This window comes from Rousettus aegyptiacus, unplaced genomic scaffold (assembly GCF_014176215.1).
Source record: "Rousettus aegyptiacus isolate mRouAeg1 unplaced genomic scaffold, mRouAeg1.p scaffold_m13_p_11, whole genome shotgun sequence".
In the NCBI taxonomy this organism is placed as follows: domain Eukaryota; kingdom Metazoa; phylum Chordata; class Mammalia; order Chiroptera; family Pteropodidae; genus Rousettus; species Rousettus aegyptiacus.
Window position 1 is genome coordinate 42,058,389 of NW_023416286.1, and position 21,492 is coordinate 42,079,880.

General features: G+C 38.9%; 1 long non-coding RNA gene across 1 annotated transcript in view; it reads right to left on the minus strand.

Annotated features, from left to right (window-relative positions):
• LOC107515969 overlaps window positions 1-21,492 on the minus strand; it is a 67,273-nt gene that overhangs the window by 39,987 nt on the left and 5,794 nt on the right. The gene's annotated exons all lie outside the window — the stretch shown is intronic.

Genomic DNA, 21,492 nt, shown 5'->3' on the forward strand with positions numbered 1-21,492 from the left:
TACAACCGAGAATACTTTACCCAGTAAAGCTATCATTTAGAGTTGAAGGACAGATAAAGAGCTTCCCAGACAAAAATAAGCTAGAGGAATTTATCACCACTAAGTCAGTATTACAGAAAATGTTGGAGGGATTTCTTTAAGAAAAAAAAAAACATGTATTGAAAACAGAAATAAAGAATGGTAACAACTACATTCCTATCAATAAGTACCTTAATTGGAAAATAATTAAGTGTTCTAACCAAAAGATAGAGTGGCTGAAAGAATAAGAAAACAAGACCCCGACATATGAAAAGGAAGGGGATGGAAAAAGATATTGCTTTGACGGACATAGAAGGTATTTAAATCAGACAGAGAAAGATAAACACTATATGATTTCACTTATATACAGAATTTAAGGAATAAAAAGAACAAACTAATCAAAAACAGACTCACAAATATAGTGGACAATTTGGTGATAGACAGAGGGGAGGGGTTTTGGGGGCACTGGAAGAATGGGGTGAAGGGTTGAAGTATAAATTAGTGGCTGATAGATGGTCATGGGGATGGGGAGCATGGCATAGGGAATGCAGTTAGCATTAATACATTGGCTAGGTGGGGGGGTCAGGGGAGGGAGGGAGCAATCAGGGGAACATTTTCCTAACTGTATAGTTGTATACTTGAAACTAATTAAAATTTTAAAAAATAAAAAATAATAAAATAATTTTTTAAATTATATCTAAAAAGTCGTTTAAAAGGGGGAGGAGGCTCAAGGAGGGAGGTTGTGCCTTATTCTCTTTAAAGTATCAGTGGGCTTTATTATGGAAACCTGATTCTTTGTATTCACCATTCTAAAATTCATTTTTTGGTCTGGCATTTTTGTAGGAGTATGAAAAGTGCTATCAAAATAAGAATTGTTGCATTATAATATAAACCGAATTAAATTAATACACTTTGGATCTCAAAAAAAATAAAAATAAAAAAATAGTATAATAAAATTAAAAAATAAAGAAATTAAAACATTTTCGTGAGTCCTTAAAAGTATCATGGACGCTAAGCACTGTCCTCCTTGCTTAAAGGTAAGGCGCTCCTGCTGAAGAAGATGCTAAAAAGGGTCAGCACCCAGCCTCCAGATCTGACCACAGACTTCTGATCAGAAAATGGAAGTACTATTCACCACATCCCCCTACCCCCTAATAAATTCTTTATTTGTTCTCACTGCAACCTGAGAATATGCAACAAGACACCAAACAACTCAGTGTTGGGTCAGAAAGGGCAGCATCCTTGCCAAGCTAAGAAACAAACTTCCTCACTCTGATTATGTTCCCACCACTTTTGTCAAACACAACATGACTTGGAAGAAGAGCAGCCACCCCACACAACATGGTGGATATAGCGCCTTTATTCAAGGGTAAGACTGCCTACTCTTCGGTGTCATGAACTGTTCAATCCTGCACCACAAATCTGACTAATCCCCAAGTATATTTCACCCCCACACTAGTCTTCCTTGTTTTGTAACCCATGTAGATTTCAAATCTATTCTTTCCTCATGAATTTAGTTTCAATTCACAAATTGATCTGTAAGACACATTTGCTAGGGTAACCAACTCATCCTAGTTTGTCCAGAACCTTTGTGGTTTGGGCACCGAAACTCATGCACCCTGTGAAACCTCTCGGTCCCAGGCAAGTGAGATAGTTGGTCAAACTTCAATAATATCTAAGCTTCATCATTCTCTGTTGAGATTTATGTGTTTAGACCAACAAGATAAAAAGCATTGAAAAAATTTTTAAGTAGCAATTTCAGTTCCGGAAAGTTCAAGTAGGGTTCAGTGCTACAGCTCAGCAAGATGTTCGTGGGCATTTAAATGTGGCCAAACCAGGTCCCCTTGTCTTTCATAGCAACTTCAATGTAGAAAGAAATGGCTGTGAGTCAGCTCCTTCTTTTCTGGGCTCCCTGGAATGGTCTCTTCCGTAAATATTTTAGACAAATTGCCAAAGGAGAAAAAGGGGTTTGGGCAGTGGTTCTCAAACCACAGTGTACTTAAGAATAACCTGAAGAACTTGTTTCAGATATGCCTTTCTGTTCCCTATCCCCAGAAAGTTTAGCTTGGGTGAGTCCAAAAAGCAGTCTTTTTACCAAGAACCCCAGATGACCCCAAGGCACATAGTTGGTGGACCACATTTTTTAAACCTCTGGGGAAGGGGGAAAACTATAATGCTGTTTACTTACCTCTCATAGTAAGTAAAACAGAACCGTGCAGTAACGAACACTTAATGTTAGGAGTGTTGTTATCTAAGAAGCACTTTCTTGTAAATCTTGAGATTGTTGGAGCACCTAAAGCAAAGCATATTTGAGTTCATTGAGATAATTACTCTCCACATACACGTGTGCTGTGTAGTGTATAGCTCTATATAGCTATAATGTATACATAGATAAAGGTATAAACGAGATATAAACCATCAAAATGACAGTATGTAACAGGAACTCAATAAGTGTTTATTCATATGTATACCATAGTGGTGTGTTAAACATATGTATTAACAAATCAGTAGTTCTGTTTTAACTATGTAAATATGGTTGGCCTCAAAATAGCCAAATAAAGATGACAAAGAGGGAGTTGGATATAGGAGCCTCCAGTTCTGGGTTTTGGTCAGGGGTCAGGTTAAGGCTAGAGATACACGTTTAAGGAATTATCTGCACAAAGTCTCCAGGATTTCAATAAAACACAAGCTCCAGCAGCTGGGGTCTTAATGGCAAGTCAAGGTCAGAAGTCCAATGGCCTCACAAGCATGAGAAGGCTCCCTACATGAAACCAAGAACTGGTAGAGCTTAGACTATCCCTAAACAACATGAACTGGTAGAGCTTAGACTATCCCTAAACAGAAATTAGAATGTCTGTTCATATGCTCGGGATACAGCTGAAAGGCCATGTGTGGAAGTACTTTGCTTCTTAAGGTAAAAACCCTAATTCGTTCTCTCTCAATAAAGAAACTCTTAAATCCCAGGCAGAGGAAAACACTAGATTGTCCCATGGGCAGGCTTCCACAACCAAGACATAATAGGAAAAAAAATGCCCACAGACAACACCTCCAAGGGAAGATGCACTCAGGCCAAAACCACAAAACCATATGAGGAAAGCCAAAACCATAGCAAGCAATCTACAAACTCCACACCAACCCCATTCCAAATAAAAAAAAAAAAAAAAAGGAAGAAATCACATCTGCGAAGCTAGAGATAATAGAACAATCTGAAAAGAACTTTGAAATCAGTTCAGTTAGAAATAGAAAATCATTTAAGTGTTTAAAGAAAAAGTGAGAAATGCTGAAAGTGATGTTTTAGAATATATCCCCCACAGCACCTAAAATAGTGTGCAGGGCACATGAAAAATGCTCTATAAATGTTCCATGGATAAACAATGTAACAAATGAATAAGAGCCAGATAAGAAACTAATCAGAACCTTGCTCTGTGGGCCTCTGACTTAAACTGGAACCCAAAACCAAGTTGATGGATCATTATTTCATCTCTCTAGACCTGATAGGGCCCCCTAAACTGGTTTTCTTCTTCCTAGCCTATGTGTACATCATCTATCAATGTATTTAAAAATTAACCAAATTCAGTGACAACTTTAAGCCCTGTAGCACTGATGAAAATCTTTTGCTCCGTGTGGTTTTCCCTGGTGTACACTGCTATGTAACTTGTCTTCCTCTTCAACTTGTCAGTTTATAAATATGTAACTATACATTAGAGTAGGTCTTGCCCTAAATCTGACTAGCCCATGTCTAATTAGTTAAAACCTTTCTCCTTCCTTCTTTGAGGAAAAAGCTCTAATGTAATGACCAAGCCCTGAGAAATAACAATAATGTACGAACATGCACAGGGACACCAACTTGCCACATTGAATAGCAGAGTAGCAAAGATTTCAGGAACTCTCGAGAGGCCCAGAGCCATGCTCACATCCAAAGCTTTCCCACATGATGATAGTGATGATAATGATTATGACAGTGAGGACAATAACACTATCTTTTATTGACCATCTAATACCACTAGGCATTGTGCTAGGTAGGCATCTTAAATATAATTTGGCACGTAATCCTCACAAGAATCCAATAAGGAAGGTCTTAGCATGACCATTTTACACATGAGAAAACCGAAGATTAAAGAGGTTGAATAAGTCATCTTTGGTAAAAATTCAGTAAATGTCAAAGCCAGGATTCAAACCCAGGTCAGTCTGAATGCCGTTTGTGTTCTTTCCATTCCCCTACACTGCTTCCGTTGTATATGCCTATACTTCAGGTTAGAGGCAGCCAGCCACTTTGAAGAAATGTCTCAAGAACTTCAGATGATTCACATAGGTTTTGGAGCTGGGATTGTTTCCCAGAATCCTGGAAGCATGCATAGGCACCAGCTTCCTGAGTTTTCATGTTCATCTCATGCATGGCTTCTTCAAGAAAATGACTACGTAAACCTGGTCTTATTGTGCTGCCTCCCTTTCACTTCACGGAGAATGAGGCGATCCAGTCCAGCTCATGCTTTCTGTGTCCCCAGTGGGATGCCAACCCATGTGGCCAAAGCAACTGCAAATAAATTGCTCTGAAATTTTAATGGAATTCTTTGGGGATACAGAGTAAGGCTATGACAAAAAAAGAAAAAAGAAAGAAAGAAAGAAAGAAAAAGAAAGAAAAGAAAAAAAGACAGTGCTCATAGCACATTCTAGTTCTTACATAATTGAAATGATCTGTTGCCAATGTGGTTCAAACACATTGTACTGGCTTGCTCTCCAGGATCAAAATAACTGTAGAATGAATTATTTTAAATGCTTTCAAGAAGCTTAAAAATGAGTGATTTTTCAATGATTCTACAAACCAAACAACAGTCAACAAGCTAATGGAAGAAATAAACTGTGGTCCATTCACATTGTGAAATTATAAATTAATAAAAATAGATGAATCACAGATACTTGCAATGACATGGATAAATTTTAGAAACATAATTATCGGGCATGGCAAAAAATAGGATCAAATGATTCAAAATCAAGAGGAAAACAGCTGGATAAAAAAATAGAATTGAATAGGGACTTTAAAATAACTATTAGTAATATGTTCAAGAAAATAAATGAAATGATAGACTATTTTACCAAAGAACGAGAATATGTTAAGGAAATAGTCAAATGGAAATCTTAGAACTTAAAACAATAAAATTATTAAAATTAAGAATTGGACAGATGGATTCAAAAACAGATTAGACGTAACCAAAGAGGGGATAGTAAAGCATGGAGGGGGAACAAATGAAAAATGGCAGGAAAAAGAACATAAAAGATCTAGAGACATGGTAAAAAAAAAAAAATCCAATATATTTGTCATTGGATTCCCAAGTGGAGAAGAGAAAGATAATGGGATAGAAACCATTTTTTTAAAAAAATATATACTGGCTTAGAATTTTCCAGCAATGATGAAAGACATCAAGCCACAGAATAAAGAATTTCTACAAACCTCAAGCAAGACTAATACAAAAAGAAAAAAGAAAAGAAAAAGACCACACCTAAATAATCACAGAAAAACTGCTGAAAACCAAAAACAAAGGGGAAAATCTTAAAAGTAGTCCAAGGAGGGGGTGGGTGGGTGTGGAGAAGACTTTATTTTCAAAAGAGCAACAATAAAACTGACAGTTAAGCAGGAGAAAAAAATAGAAACAAGGAGACAGTTAAAGGAAACTTTGTAAGTGCTGAAAGAAAGTATTTGCCAACCTAAAATTCTATACTCAGTGAAAATATCCTTCTAAAGTGAATATATAATAAAAACATTTTCAGGCAAACAGAAACTGAGAGAATTTATCACTAACATATCTGCATTAAAAGAAATGCTGGAAATATTTTTTTCAGGCTAAAGATAAATAATTCCAGATGGAAACACTGTAATGAAAAAGAAATAAACAGCATCAAATAGGTAAAATTTATAGATAAATCTAAATTAGTATTTACTGTATAAAACAATAATATTAGCGTTTTGTGGTATTCAAAATATATATAGTGAATTAAATATATGTCAACAATAGCACAAAAAGCAGGAGGGTAAGTGGAGTTAAAGTGTCATAAGTTTCTTGTATTGTCCAGGATGTGATCTAAGTACTCATTTAATGCCAGTTATAATAAAGCAATAATACATGTTTTATTAATATCTAGAGAAATCACTAATGAATAATAAAAGAATGTACAAAAAACAAGCTAATAGAGTAGAGATATGAAATAATTTTTCAATGCATCCTTAATCCAAAGAAAAAAAGAACAAAAGTAACAAAAAACACATGGAATAAATAAAAAGTAAATAGTAAGATGATAGCTTTGAACCATAATGTCAGTAATTACTTTAAATAGCCATGCAGCAAAGTCTCTAATTGAAAGACAAAATTGAAAGACTGGATGAAAATAAATAAAATCCAACTATATTCTACTTACAGGTAACACATCTTAAACATAGGGATACAGAAAGAAAAGTTGTGTGGCAGTTTTAAAACATACTCTCAAGGTAGCAGGGAGAGGGGGGATGGTAGATGAGGGGAAAAAATTTCTTCAATTAAATAAATAAATAAATTTAAAATTTTAGATTAATTAATTAATTACTTAATAAAAATAAAACATACCCTCAAATCCTTGGGCACTCTTCTGATTAAGAGGTGGGGGTTTATCTACCCTCCCCAATCTGGAAAGTCTTGTGACTCCTTCAACCAATAGAATATGACCACAGTAATGCTGTGTGACTTTCAAGGCTAGGTCATAAAAGACTGCGACTCATGCCTCGTTCAGTGAAACACCCTTAGAGCTCTGAGCAACGGTATAAGAAGTCTGACCACCTTGAAGATGCCATGCTATAAGAAAGCCCAAGCTACATGGAAAAGCCATGATCAGGCACTCAAGCCAACAGTCCTAACTGAGCCCAGTCTCTCACCATCTTGGTCCAGGTATCAGACATGTGAGTAAAAAAGTCTCCAGATGATTCTAGCCTCCAACCATTCTAGTCTTTTCAGCCAAGACTCCAGACATCGTAAAGCAGAGATAAGCCATCCCTGTGATGCTCTGTCTAAATTCCTGACCCACAAAACAAATAAATATTATATAATGGTTGTTGCTTTACGCCACCAAGTTTTGAAATGGTTTGTTACAAAATCAAAAAATAGAAAAGGTTGAACCTAAAATGGTGGATGGAAAAAGGTACACCAAGCAAACATTAATGAAAAGAAAGGTAGTATATTTAGAAAAGTATCAGACAAAGTAAACTTTAAAGAGAGTAGTTTTACTAAATGAATGATATTTTCTAATAATAAAGGAGTTAGTTCAACAGAAAAATATAACAATTCTAAATTTGTATACACATAATAATATAGCTTCAAAATATATAAAGCAAAAACTGACAGAACTAAGAGAGAAAAATATAGATCTACAAGTACAGTTGGAGATTTTTAACATACCTCTCTGAGTATATTTTTTAAAACTGACATCATTCAGAGTATATTCTCTGATGTCAATGAAACAGCAACAAATCCAAAATAGAAAGATTACTAGGAAATGCCCGGATGTTTAGAAATTAAGAAATATACTTTTCTAAATAACCCATGGGTCAAAGTAAAAAGAAAATTACATTAAAATATCAAGCTTCTAGCCAAAAAGAACAAAAAATAAGCCCATTAATAAAGAGAAAAAGCAAGTCACAGAAGATAGTTGCAATATATATGGAATTATTTTCAACAGAATGGCAGTGAAAATAACATATCAAAAATCATTGGATGCAACTAAAAAGAAAATTTTTTTTTTAATTTTAACTAACAATACCAAGTGTAGGCAAGGATATAGAGCAGCTAGAAGTTTCACACGCTGCTGGTGGATATACACATTGGCACAACAACTTTGGAAAATTGTTCAAAAGTACCTATATAACATATTGCAGACCTCGTGGCACACAATTACTCTTCCGTTATGCTCAACGGATATGAGTACATGTGCACCAGAAGATGTGGAAAGTTCATGGTAGCTCATAATAGCCAAAAAATGCATATGACATACATATCCATTAACAATAAAACAAATAAATTGTGTGATTTATTCATACAATGGAGTACTACTCAATTATGAAAAAATAAAGAACTGCTGATGTATTTAACAACATGGATGAATCTAACAAGAATAATGCCGACCGAAAGAAAGCAGAGAAAAGAATACATACTTAAGAGTTATGGTGGTATAAGTCAGGACAGCACTTACCCTGCAGCATCAGTTGGGGGAATTATTGACTGGGAAGGGGTGTGAGGGAGGCTTCTCAAGTATGAATAGTGGGCCATAACTTGATTTAGGTATGGATACATAAGTGTATATACTTTGTAAAAATTAATCAACCTGTACACTTAAGATTTGTACATTTTACTAGTTTGCATGTTATATTTTAATTCGCAAAAAGGTTTTAAAAGCAAAGGGATAAAAAACAAAATTAAGATGGTGGTCATTTCTGGTGAAGAGATCAGAGGTAGGGAAAGAAGTACATAGACGCCTTAAATTTACATACTTGATGCATGTATATACTCTTTTGCAGGTATCAAGTATTACATTAAATGTTAATAAACATTACCTTAGTAAAAACAAATTATTCAAATATGTAAAACCCATGTGCTGAACTTTGGAAGAATTTTTAAAGTGAAATTAATATAAATGACATTCAGTGATATTTAAATATAGGAAGGCAATTGCATTAATTTGATGTGTCCTCATAGCACTGCACTAATTGTACCTTCAAGAGACCACTTTGTATTAGGTAGAATAATAATAATGACAGGCATTATGGAGGATATATTATCTGCTGGGCACTGTTGTGAATACTTTACATGCATTTAATTGTCACATAACCCTGTGAGGCTGGTATCGTTATCACCCCAATTTAACAGATGGGGAAACACACAGAGGGAGTTCAAATGATTTGTCTGTGGCCTCACAGCAGGCAAGCGGGAGAGCCAACATTTGAGGCTGGTTTAAAATTGCAATCTGGTTTCAGAGCCTACTCACTTAACCTCTGTACCACTCTGCTTCTTGTAAGAGGCACAACTCTGATTTCTGGGAGTTCTCAACCATACCTGACTCCTGACAAGGCCTGAAATGGAGTTCCAGAGTTTTCTAATACCTGCCTCATAGAGAGGAGTGTTGTGAAGTGTCCGTAATTACAATAACAGTGAATCACATTGTCACTATCACCAGTAACAACAAGAAGAAAAGTTAGCCCACATTGTACTAAATTACAGAGTAGATTAAAAAGTTGCCATGATTGAACAGTCACATGTTTCTTAATTCTAGACCTTCTCTAAGAAGGAAATGACCTGGATAAACTATATTTTCTCTCGGAACTCTGTCCCATCCTTTCCTGGTTTCTAGCACCTACCACTTTAAACAATGATTTCGATTTATTCATGATCTGTGTCTTTTCTCTCCTTTAGGAGGCTAGAATTTGTTTCTGACTCTTCCTGGCATCCTAGTGGTTCCCATTACTTGGATATAGTAGGTGCTTAACACAACATACAAATAAAGATGAAGTCAAGCGCCCCAGTCCTTTGTGAAAGCTTCCACATATCCCTTGACCTTGCCCATCATATTCACTGCTGTGTCTTGAGGACTTAGAAAAGGGTCTGTATGTTTTAAATACTAAATACCTGTACGTTGGTAAATAATAAATACCAATTACATTGAATGAATGAAAAGATAAAGGATAGATAATTCTCCCACATCATAAAGTGTCAACGCACCATTCATCTCTGTGAAAGGCCTCGCTGTGTGGGATGGGTCAAAGTGTCTATCATATCTATCAGAGGAAAAATGAATATGCTGTTGCACTGCTGGGTCCTGATGATGAAATGAATGAGTTTACAATGCAGTGAAGGGCAACTGATTAGAGAAAAATCCCTGCACACCAGCCCAAGCATGTGAAAGAGGTGGTGGCAGCCTGTCTTCAGTATTTGAGTGGTCAGTTCTGATCATTCAGTCTAGGAGAGGATGGAGACAAGTACAAATGACTCAAGTGTCTTTGAGAATTGTCTTTCTTTTTTTTTTTTTCAATTTTACTAAGAGATAATTGACACATAACCTTGTACAATATAAGATGTACGTGTTGATTTGACACATTTATATACTGCAAAATGATTATCGCCATAGTGTTAGTTAACACTTCTATCTCATCATATAAATATCATTTCTTTTTTGTGGTAAAAACATTTAAGATCTACTCTCAGCAACTTGCAAGTGCATAATGCATTGTTGTTAACTATGATCACTCTGCGGCACATTAGCTCCCTAGAAGGTGAGTAATTACCTTCTAACTAGAAATCTATACTCTGACCAACATCTCCCAATTTCCCCCTCACTCCCAACTCCTGGGAACCACTATTCTGTGAGTTCAGCTGTTTTTTTAGGTTCTAGATATAAGTGATAACATACAGTATCTGTCTTTATCTGGCTCATTTCACTTATCATAATGTTCTCAATGTCCATTCATGTTGTCACAAAAGACAGGATTCCCTTATTTCTCATGGCTGAATAATATTTATAGATAGATAGATAGATAGATAGATAGATAGATAGATAGATAGATAGATAATATATAGATGATAGATAGATCACATCTTCTTAACCATTCATGTGTTGATGGACACTTAGGTTGTTTCCTTATTTTGGCTGTTGTAAATAATGCTGCAATGAACATGAGAGTACAGATATCTCTTTGAGATCCTGTTTTCATTTCCTTTGGGTATATTCCCAGAAGTGAAATCGTTGGATCATATGGTAGCTCTATTTTTAATTGTTGAGTAACCTCCATACTGTTTTCCATAGTGGTTGTACTGATTTACATTCCCACCAACAGTGTATGAGGGTTCCCTTTTCTCCACATCCTCAGTAACACATGTTTCTGATGACAGGCACTGTAGCAGGCATGAGATGATATTTCATTGTGGTTTTGATTTGCATTTCCCTAATAATTAGTGATGTTGAGCATCTTTTCATGTACCTGTTGGCCATTTATATGTCTTCTTTGTGAAAATGTCTATTCAGTTTTGTCCACTGTTTAATCAGATTGCTTGATTTTTTGCTATTGAGTTATAGGAATTCTACATATTTTTTGGACATATGATTTGCAAACATATGATTTGCATATACTTTCTCCTGTTCCATAGGGTGTGTTTTCATTTTGTTGATGGTTTCTTTTGCCATCCAGAAGCTTTTTAATTTGATGTAGCCCTACTTGTTTATTTTTGCTTTTGATGTCAAATTCAAAAAAATCATCACCAAGACCAATGCCAAGGAGCTTACAGCTTATGTTTTCTTCTAGGAGTTTTACTCTTTCAATTCATACATTCAAGTCTTTAATCCATTTTGAGCCGATTTCTGTGTATTTTGTAAGATAGAGGTCCAGTTTCATTTTTTAGAATTTTCTTTTATTGTCTAGTGAGAAATCAATCCCCACAGACTTCCAGTCTGGGAGCAGAATTCCATGTGTGGGTGAGGGGAAGAAGTACCCTTCCTCAGTCTCTCCTCTTCTACTCCCATCTCTCATTTTCTTTGGGGAATTGGTCTTCTAGTGATGATGAAGGCTTTTGGTGGCCCTTTTTAAATATGAAACATCACAAATCAGAGTGAGCTATGCCTTGGGGCACTGGGGCACCTCTGAAACAGCCATTTGGGGAAAGACTATTATTTCCTTCCCTTAAAAAGCATGCCTTCTTTTTCTAAGCTAGATGCTCACCTCCTTCCTCGCTCCTGCCCCTGCCCTTCGCTCCCTACCGAGCTCCTTCTTCAAGCTCAGAATACAGCTGTCTCGTTGCCTCCACTCCACCTTTCTTTCTGGTCTGCAGTGGGTGAAAGCCAGAGCTTGATCTCAAGAGCAGAAAGAACCTACCAAAGCAACCCACAGAGCTAGCAGAAATGATCTGGAACAAAAGACTTCATAGGGATTTACTCAGCAGAGGTCAGAACCTGATGCTCCAGTCCAGTTTGTCTGTTTATAGCTTTTTATTGCAGAAAATCTAGTTCTGGCCATTGTGCATTTTAATGTCCAGTATAGGGTATTGCTTAGCAAAGTGCTGAGCTTCTCTGTCCTCCCCACCATAATTTCCTTGGTTAAGTTTGGGGGCTGCCATGGGGATGGAAGAAGAGCTGAGGAAACAGCAGCCTAAACTTGATCCCTCTCTCACTCTGAGTCTCAGAACCCAATGTCTGAGAAATTTCATCCAGATGCCTGATTTTCTTCTAGAAGCATCTATTCATTCTTAACATTCTGGGAGAGCTTTTATGACACCCGTCTCAATCATGTTTGGGCTCTTTTTCCAGTTATTTCTATTATAGTCTATTTTCTCAGGTTCTCTTTCCGCCTCTTTTCTCTCTGTCTCCTTCAGTTTCCTTCTCTCTTTCTCTCTCTCTCTCTCTCTCTCTCTCTCTCTCTCTCTCTCTCTCTCTCTCTCTCTCTCGTTTCCGTCCAGCCACAGACCTCTTCATATCACCCTGTCTCTACGAGTGCTATCTGTCTCTGTCCCTGGGTGTCTCCTCCTGCATCCTCCGGAGGACTCTGGGAAATGCCTGAGCACGGCCCTTGCTTGTTGGGCCAGCGCTTTCATCCCGATCCAGGTGGCTACAATCCAGGACAGGATTTACGGTGCCCTGACCCTGAGCCGTCAAAAAGGAACAGCGAGATTAATGGGGTGGGCGGGCTGGGGCTGGGGTAATAATCGTTTGTTTGATGTGACAAGCCTGATAGGCGTTGATTTACTTACAGACTGATGGGCTTTTAATTGAGCACCTCCATCCTAGTCACTTCAAAGGCAAGGGAAGTTGACAAGGGACCCCTTTCACGGAAGGTTCCCAGTGACTGACAGCCCCCCTCTGCTGACGCTCTCTCTTCGGCCCAGGATTGGGCTGTGTGGCCTTTACCAGGCCCTCTAAGAAAGTAACACATTTTCTGTGTAACTCAGAAATGGCCTTTTGTCTGCTGCCAAGGAAGGCAGGCCCTGCTCAGAAGGCCGGAGTATTCCAGAAGGGTGAGATGGAGAGGAATGGGAGATGCTGAGACTGGTCCGGGAGGTGACCAAGAAGAGCAAGAAGGGTAGAGATTTCAGGCCTTCTACATGCAAATGACTACTTTTCTTCAGTTCTTTTGCTGGTGCAGCTCTCCACCTCACATTCTCCTCCTCCTCACTTCCTCCCTCATTTTAAGCCCTTTTTTGCTTTACTCTTCCCAGCTCTTGAGCCTCTTCCTACTCCTCCTCCTTCTCCTCCCACTTCCTCCTTCCGGCTCCCTTTCAGGAAAGGCCAGAAAATATGGAGTCGGCTTCTGCTGCCTCTGGAGTGGCCTGTTAACACCAGTCTCCTCCACCTTCAGGACAGTCACGCTTCCCCTCTCAGGCTGCAGGCTGTGAGGCCTTCAGATCAGGACACCCTTGGACTTGGAGTCCAGGTCTCCATAGACACCCTCTCTCCTACCTGCAACACTACAAGGTACAGATCACAGACCTTCGTGACTAAGGCCAAGGACTCACATCCAGTGGGATTTCCATCCCATGCTTGTTTGGTCTAGAAGAGGCTTTAATATAGGTTTATTCTGTTTGAAAATTGAGAAAATATTCTTTATCAGGGAAGTTCTGTCAGAATGGATTCACTCTGGTTTTGTTAGGTTGTTTTGTTTTGTTAAGTCCTACTTTATTGACTGCTGAACTTCTCCTATTCATGGAAGAATATACACCTAAAGCTCTCTCACAATGTCAGCTCACTTGCTGCTGGCTGGGCTGGGGTCAAATAATTGGGGCAATGAGTACTGTAGGCTAGGATCCCATCCCCATTAATGCAGCCAAGTCTCCACGCTTCCTCATTAGGTCAAGGGTCAGTGAAACCCCCAGCCAGGAAGAACTTCAAGTTCTATGTCAAGCCACTTTAGTGACTGCCCGAGACAGTGCAAGCCCTGTTCCCTGTGTTTTTCTCTTTTTTCCCTGTAGTAACTTGTCTGAGCTCATATAACCAAGAAGGAAATGAAAGAGCAAGTACCTGGCTGGAAAGACAACAATAATAACTCACATTTGCATAGCATTATCTAGTTTGGAAAGTACTTTCACATATATTAGCTTAATTGATTTTTTAACAACCGTGTGAAGTAATAAATGTGATGTCATTATACCCAGTAGACAAATGATAAAATTAAGATTCAAAGGGTAATGTGCTCTTAAGAGGCAAAATCGGGTCTCTAACTCTGGTATTCTCCCTCCAAGTCTGCTCCTCCCTTCACTACATCCCATTTCATCCCAAAGACAAGTGCCCCATCCCTTCTGAAGCTGTATTTTTTTGCTCCAAAAAGTGGTTCATTCCTCTTTCCCTTCCTTGTTTTCTCCCTTTTGGGTACTCCCCTAGCTCCCCGCCTTCCCGGTTTGGGTGTCCAGGGACAGAGCCTCCAGCCCTCGCCTTGGGAAGCCAAACCTCTCCCTTCATCTCTGACCCAAAAGCCACTTTCAAACCTTGCCTGAGAGCACGATGTTCCCTTAAAATCTGCTGCCCAGATCTCCTGTAGTGCCCATACATGAAAAAGGTGGAACACCCGCGTTTTTGGTTCTCTGCTCTTACAATGTGTCCACTGGCTATCATTTGAAGGTCCACCTAACAGACTCAGAGCCAAGAAAAGAGGTGTCTCTCCCGACCTTCTAGAGGGTTAGTTTCTAATAGAGAACTAAGCCTTAAGGCAGAGTCTTCAAAGAAACTAGCCTTCTTCCCCTTCTCTGTTTCCACACCTTGGATATATTAACAGTGTTGCACTGGACGCCCCGAGATATGGTTTGTTTACATGTTGGTCCCAATCTTTTAGGACAAGTTACCTGTCTTTTCAACATATAACTCCAGTTCCCAACAGTGAAAATTTTGTTGGAATGATGTTGTTGAAATGTTTGTTAAAAGGCAGTAGAGTGGAGCAGAGAGTCAAATAGCCTCGGGTCATATTCCTGCCTCCACTGCTTGCCAGCTATAGCTCTCTGACAAGTCATTTAAATTGGCTATGCCTCAGTTTCCTCATCTGGAAAATGGGACAAAAATAGCACCCACCTCGTAAAGTTATTGTGAAGACTGAATGAGTTAATAACATATTTCACCTAATCTACAATGCACCATTATTTTACGCCTAACAAAGAAAAAGTGTTGTGAAATAACCTGTGACACAATGCTTTTTTAAAATCAATGTCAGAAATGTTAAAAATGTGGATAAAATGCATCTGAGAACTGATGAAATTCATCTCTGTCAAACATTTAGAAGAGGAGCTGCACACAGCACATGCAATCTTTAAGTAAGAGCTCCTGTTAAATTGCATTCTCACAAGAACCCTATGATGAGTAGGTTCATCTTTGTTTTACAGATGAAGAAACAAGAGATTCAGAGAGATGAAGTAGCTTGACCAAGCTCGCAGAGCCAGGGAGCCTGCAGACGGCATTTAAACCTGCCTTTGAGGTACAATAATCCATAGTTATTACGAGAGCTGGCAGCCGCCCACCAAGCTACCAGGGAGTTAGAAGCTGGGTTTTGTTCTCAATTGCATCAACTTTCCTTAATCTAAGTTTCTTTCCCTTCTGGTATAATTACTCTGCTTCTTCCTCCCCCTCCTCCTTTATACTTGGCTCAGATCTTGTTACTTTTCTGTTAATGGCTTCAGGTTTTACACTCTCTGCATTTAGAGGGGTATAAATAAATATAAAGGTAAGAATTGGCTTTTAAAGATGACACATGGAAAGAAAAAGTGAGAGAGAATATGCTCACAGTCATGCATAGCGATGTATAGGCCCTGTGTGAACACCCTGAGGAACTGCCCACAGTGCTCTCGCCAACCTGTCACTGAGAGACTCTGACGCTAGGCATCCTGAGAAAATGTGGAAAGTGCAGCTTGCCTCTCGAGCTGGGTTATCTGCCACACCAGACTTTCTTTCTTCCCATGACCGAGTGAGACACCAGGTGGAGGGGGTAGAGGGGAATCCGGGAGGGCCTGGGTAGGGCGGTTAATGTTTCTAGGACCTTCTCTGGCTCTGCTTGGTACCCATCCCCTAAAAAAAGGAGCATCTACTTGAATGAGTATAAGTTTCTGGCTCACTGTTGCAGTGAGTCTGTGGTTAGGGAGGGTATCCCATTGCCTTCAAATGGAAACGATATAAAGATGTGTCACTGTTTTTAATAGCAAAAAGGGAACTTCCAGGATGTATTTTATTTGAGGTTTTGCAGTAGTCTCCCCCAGCAGCAGCCAAGGATTCATGGCTATCAAGGTCACAGAAAGATGCCACTTGTCATTTCTGCACCAATTCCCCATTGAGCAACCCCAATATTCTACCTCTTCTGCCAAGCGTGTTATGCTCATCTTAAAAGATGAATACAGAGGGCCCTTCAAGATCTTGGATGGGATGCTGCCCATCACTTAATAAAGCCAATTGGATTACGAATACAATAGACTATAGTACTGGACTGTGTTTTTTCTTCCCAAGCAGAAAGGCCAGTGACTGGCTAGAAGATTCTATTCATGAATTTCTTTGGGTTTTTCAAGATGGGATCAGGGTGGAGAGGGTCATTCCAAAACTTCTGTCAACTTTCCCACATGCCCTGTTTGAGTGTACAGTGGAGCTGAAAGCTGGGTGAGGAAGAGAGTCTAAAAGGATGGTTACATTAGGGAACTTTGCTGTGGGCAGCAGGGAGAGCACGCTATCCCTTTGTAGCCCTGAATGGAGCCTACTGTTCTTCCTCCAGGACTGAATAAAATGTCCTCTAGGCTCACATGCACCAGACAAAGAAAGGTACATCAGCAAATAAGGGGAAAGATGAACGTGGGTGTTCAACTATTCATTCACATAGTACACGCAGTTCATCTCCAAGGCTTCCAAGAAAGCAGCCGCACCCCAAATCCCTTCTGACACTGTCTGTATTGGAGCCTCCTCTGAGATAATTCTCTTAATGGAATATTTAAGAAATTGGATATAAATCACCAACCTTTTATCTCACCTGAAGATTCACACTCCATAGGCCATGTGGTATATACATCTATCTACATATAGATGGTTGCAGGTGTCTTTTTGAATGGATGTTGGCACGTTTTTAGGCTCAATGTGTTTTTCAAGATCTAAATCTACTTTGTTCTGAAGATATGGGTGCAATAATATAAATTTTAGAGATCGGAGCCCAGAAAATAAATGCACCTAGAGACATTTCAAAATTAAAACAAACATCCCTAAGAGGGAAGAAAAAAATTTTTTTTCGTCATTTGCAACACACAAAAATGCCTATTGTTATGATGCACTCATAAATAACTTGATTTTGGCATATGCTCTCTTACCAAACAGAAGATGAATAAATTAAATTTGATTTACAACCTTTTTCATTTTTATTAGCACAGCTCTGAACAGTTTATGTAAGGGACGTGCCAGAGCAGTTATGCCAAATGTCTTAAGGCGTTGGTATTGATATTATATAAATTAAGGTGTTTTAATTTGCATTCTTTAATTAACTAAATACTGGCAGAAAAATAAAACACAAGGGCAGCTCTGACTTATTGCCTCTATTAAACTGCTGACGTCTCTGAAAAGATGCTTTAAGTAATCCAATTCACATGGAGTAAGGGAGGGAGGGGTATTAACACTCTTATTTGGCAAAATATATTGGGATCTAAGAAACCAATACCCTGCTTTGCTTGCAAGGTGGTTGAGGGGGTGGATGTGTTCTGAATTTGTGTCCCCAGGGAAGACATTGACCAATGCTTTAACTATCCATCCTGCTCAGGTCTGAGCTGAAGAATCGGAGGGCACCCTAGCCCTGCCACTGGGCCTGGGTAGGCTCCTGAATGCGGGGCTCTGCAAACCTGGGCTGTGCACCCCAATCTGGGAAGAGATTAACTGGTTGAACTAATCCAGTGGTTCTCATATCAACATGATCATGCCCAGAAACCAAGGAGAGAAATAGTCAAAGACCCATCAGTGAAAGACCCATTAGCTGCTTCTGGTCCATCCTTCCCAACACACATAGGCCCCCAAACCACAAAAAAAAAAAAAAAAAAAAAATAGAACTCTAAAAAGATGTGCCAGGGGTACTCTAATTCCTTTCCACGCCCTGGGTCTGTCACCACCTCAGAGACGGACTCCACTCTTAAAGTGAAGATGGTAGCTTATTCCTCATCCAAATTTATTCTTCTTTTCCCTACTTTCCCTTTTTTGTTCTTGACTTGTGTTCTGTTTCTCCTCTCCTGAGGGTCAGTGTCAGCCCAGGTAAGGTCTCATCTTCTGTAATTTTCTCTCCAGATTTGTAGGGAGGAACATATATCAAGAAAAGATTATAATTTCCAGTTGTTGCTTGTAGGAGAGCGATTTCTCCTCAAACACAGGTGAGAAAATTGGATTTCTTTTCCCTAGATCCACAGGGACCTCAATGAGCCATTTGTAAAACAGCCTTTACTGTTCTCTTGCCATCCTGAGGGTGTCCAACTTGCTCTCTCTGCCTTGACTAAAAAACATCATGTCAAGGGCAAAGCCCTAGGGGCCTCACAGATACCTGTTAAGTTGACTAGAGATGTTGCACAGGGCGAGGTCAGGTTGGGAAACAGAGTTCACCTTTCTCCTGGCCCCACACTGCCTTTACACTTTCACACAGCATCATGTTTTTTGAGAAAGCCCAAAAGGAAGTTTTTCATGGGCCAACTGCCTAGACCTCTGAGTACTGTCATTATGTAATGTCCCTTTCCCAGCTTTCTTCCTGGATTCTTTGCTCCAGGAATAAAGGACGAATTCCAACTTTTAATAAGGAAAATACTGTCCTTCTTTGCCTGCATCCTATGCCCCTCCCACTCTCCAAAAAAATCACACTTTCTTGTCGTTTCCCATCTTGCAGCTCTGTCAGTTGTTTTAAAACAACTGTTTTAAAACATGTCTCCTGTCATAAATAAGATTATCATTATGCATTTTGACTGCAGCGGTGAAAAATTTCACCCACTGAGAGAGAGGAGAGGGACCTGTGAGAGCCCCTTCAGGCCTGATGTGGAAATGGAATAAAAATAAAAAGACACAGTCTAACAGTTTTTAACTACTGCAGTGTTTCTGGTATAAGTTGTTCAGACTTGGTTTGTTGTTGTTGTTGTTGTCGTTGTTTTATCGTTTGTTCATTGATCTAATTATTTAAGGAAATGAATAAGAAAAACAAAGATATCCTGACTGCAAGTGGTTGTATTAAACTTATCGATGTTAGAGCAGGGGAGACATGGAAAGGGTGCCTCAGAGTCCTCTTGGAAAGCTCTTCAAGATGTTAGAATTTTACTTTAGACATACTGGAAAGTAAATTTATCCTAATTCCACAAGTCCATCAATACTCCACTCAGTCCCAATGGTTCTTCCCAGTGTCATAAGGTCAAGGCCACTAACAAAAAGTAAGCTTTGACTCAGTGGCCCAAGGAGGCCTAGGCCTAGAACTCAAAGTGAAGAGATAAAAATGGGGCTCAAAAAACCTGCAGATACCAAAACACCTGGGGAGCGAGATATTCTGCTGCATTTCTTTTTCCTTGCAAATAGTTGATAAAGCAGAAAACTCTTATCATCTCATACATACACATCTTTTTATATCTTTAAATTTTGCAGGTAATATCTATGCAAAAAAATAAAAAGAAAAAACAAAATGAAGACTACTTATCTGCCTTGGTGAGCACTCTACTAATAATAGTTATCGATTTCATGATTTGAGGTCTTCTAACACTTCTCAGGCCTCATTCTGGAAATTCATGGTTAGGAGATGAACCTCCACCGACGCTACCAAAATCATTGTGTGCATTGTCTTTGCCTTTCTCGGGCATGACGGGAAAAGGTCTAGGTAATCCAGAGTACTTGTTAGGGTTCACTTATTGGAAAGTTTACTATATTAAAATATGCATTTGTCAATATCTTGGATTCCTTTAGGCCAGACTTGAATATTTCCCCTCCTCCTTCTCCTTCTCCTACTAAATGAGGGAGGAAGTGGGAAGGGTAGGAGAGCATGAGAAGTGTGCATGTTTTCTTAAACCCAAAATTAGAAATGGAACCCCTTTTTAATGAACCTTCAAATGAATGTAACCAGAAGGTCCCAGAGGTATTTCCCAGGTTTTCTTGCCTGAGTACCTCAGCTGAACTTCTAACTCACCCTACTGCTACACGGCTGGCTCTTCTACCAACTTTCTTAAAAGGGGCTTGTTTTGACTGCATATAGCTTTTAACCTAGCAATTCTCCTCCTAGGAATTCAACCTATAGTTAATCTAACACACATGAAGAATTTTATAAAAATATATATATATATATATAAAACACACACATATATATATATACACATACATATGTACACATATACCTATATGTGGTTATTCACTACAAGAGCAAAAGATTAGAAACCATCCAAATACCCATCAGTAGGGGACTAGTCAAAATAAACTGGGCACACCCATGTAACAATGTCCTGAAACTGAAATAAATAAATAAATAAATAAATAAATCAATCACAAAAGCCTATGATGTGATCTCTAAAATATATTTTTAAAAAAAAATGCAAGTGAGGAACAGCTTGTGTAGTTAGTTGCCATTTGTGTATAGAAGGGAGAAACGATGTCTATGTTTTTGCTAATACGTGTACAAAATACCTCTGGAAAGATGGATAATAAACTCACAGCATTGCTGCATTGGGGAGAAAAACTAGATGGCTAAAGGGAGCTTTTCTCACTATAGAGTCTCCTAGCTTTGGAAGTTGGCACCATGGGAACGTATTTCATCATAAATAAATGCACTTTTTCAATAAAATAAAAAATAATTTTAAATCATTTTTAAAGGGGGCTTATTATGTAAATTTCCACTCTGAATGAATTACTCTATTTCTATACTTATGGCCATCGGTTTGATCAAGATCTTACCTCTCAGGTTTCCTTCTCTGAGTAAAGGCTGGCCAAGGGCTACTGAAATAAATCCTTCTCGAAATCGTTCTGGAGTCTTGAAATTTGGTTTGATCAAATACAACCAGTGATAATCAAGCCACAGCCTGAGCAACTCTCCTCTTTTCTCTAATTGTGTTTGTTGAAACAAATTTGGAACTGCACATGCCAGCTAGTTGGGAGCCCAGCCTTGAAAGGGGCATGCTTTTGGCAAGTTTAGAGGCTTAGCCATGAGAAGTGGGGGACCCTAGGAACATCATCACTGTCACATCTGAAGCCCACGTAAGGGTCAAAAGCAGGTGTGACACCAGTGAGATACTGTAAGTGAGATACTTACAGTCTGTCTTTCACCCGCTGAGATCTGCTAGGCCTGGGGTACCCCATGGTTCCAGGTGGTAGAAGCTTAGCACATGGGGGCAGGGTGTTTGGGTAAGCAGGGTCCCTGTTTCTCTTTCAGGGGCCTTTCGCTCTGCACCAGGACTTCTCTTATACCCAAAAAAGAAAAGGTGCATGAATACACCTAGAAAGATTCACACTGACACCCAGAAGGTGTTCAATAAATGT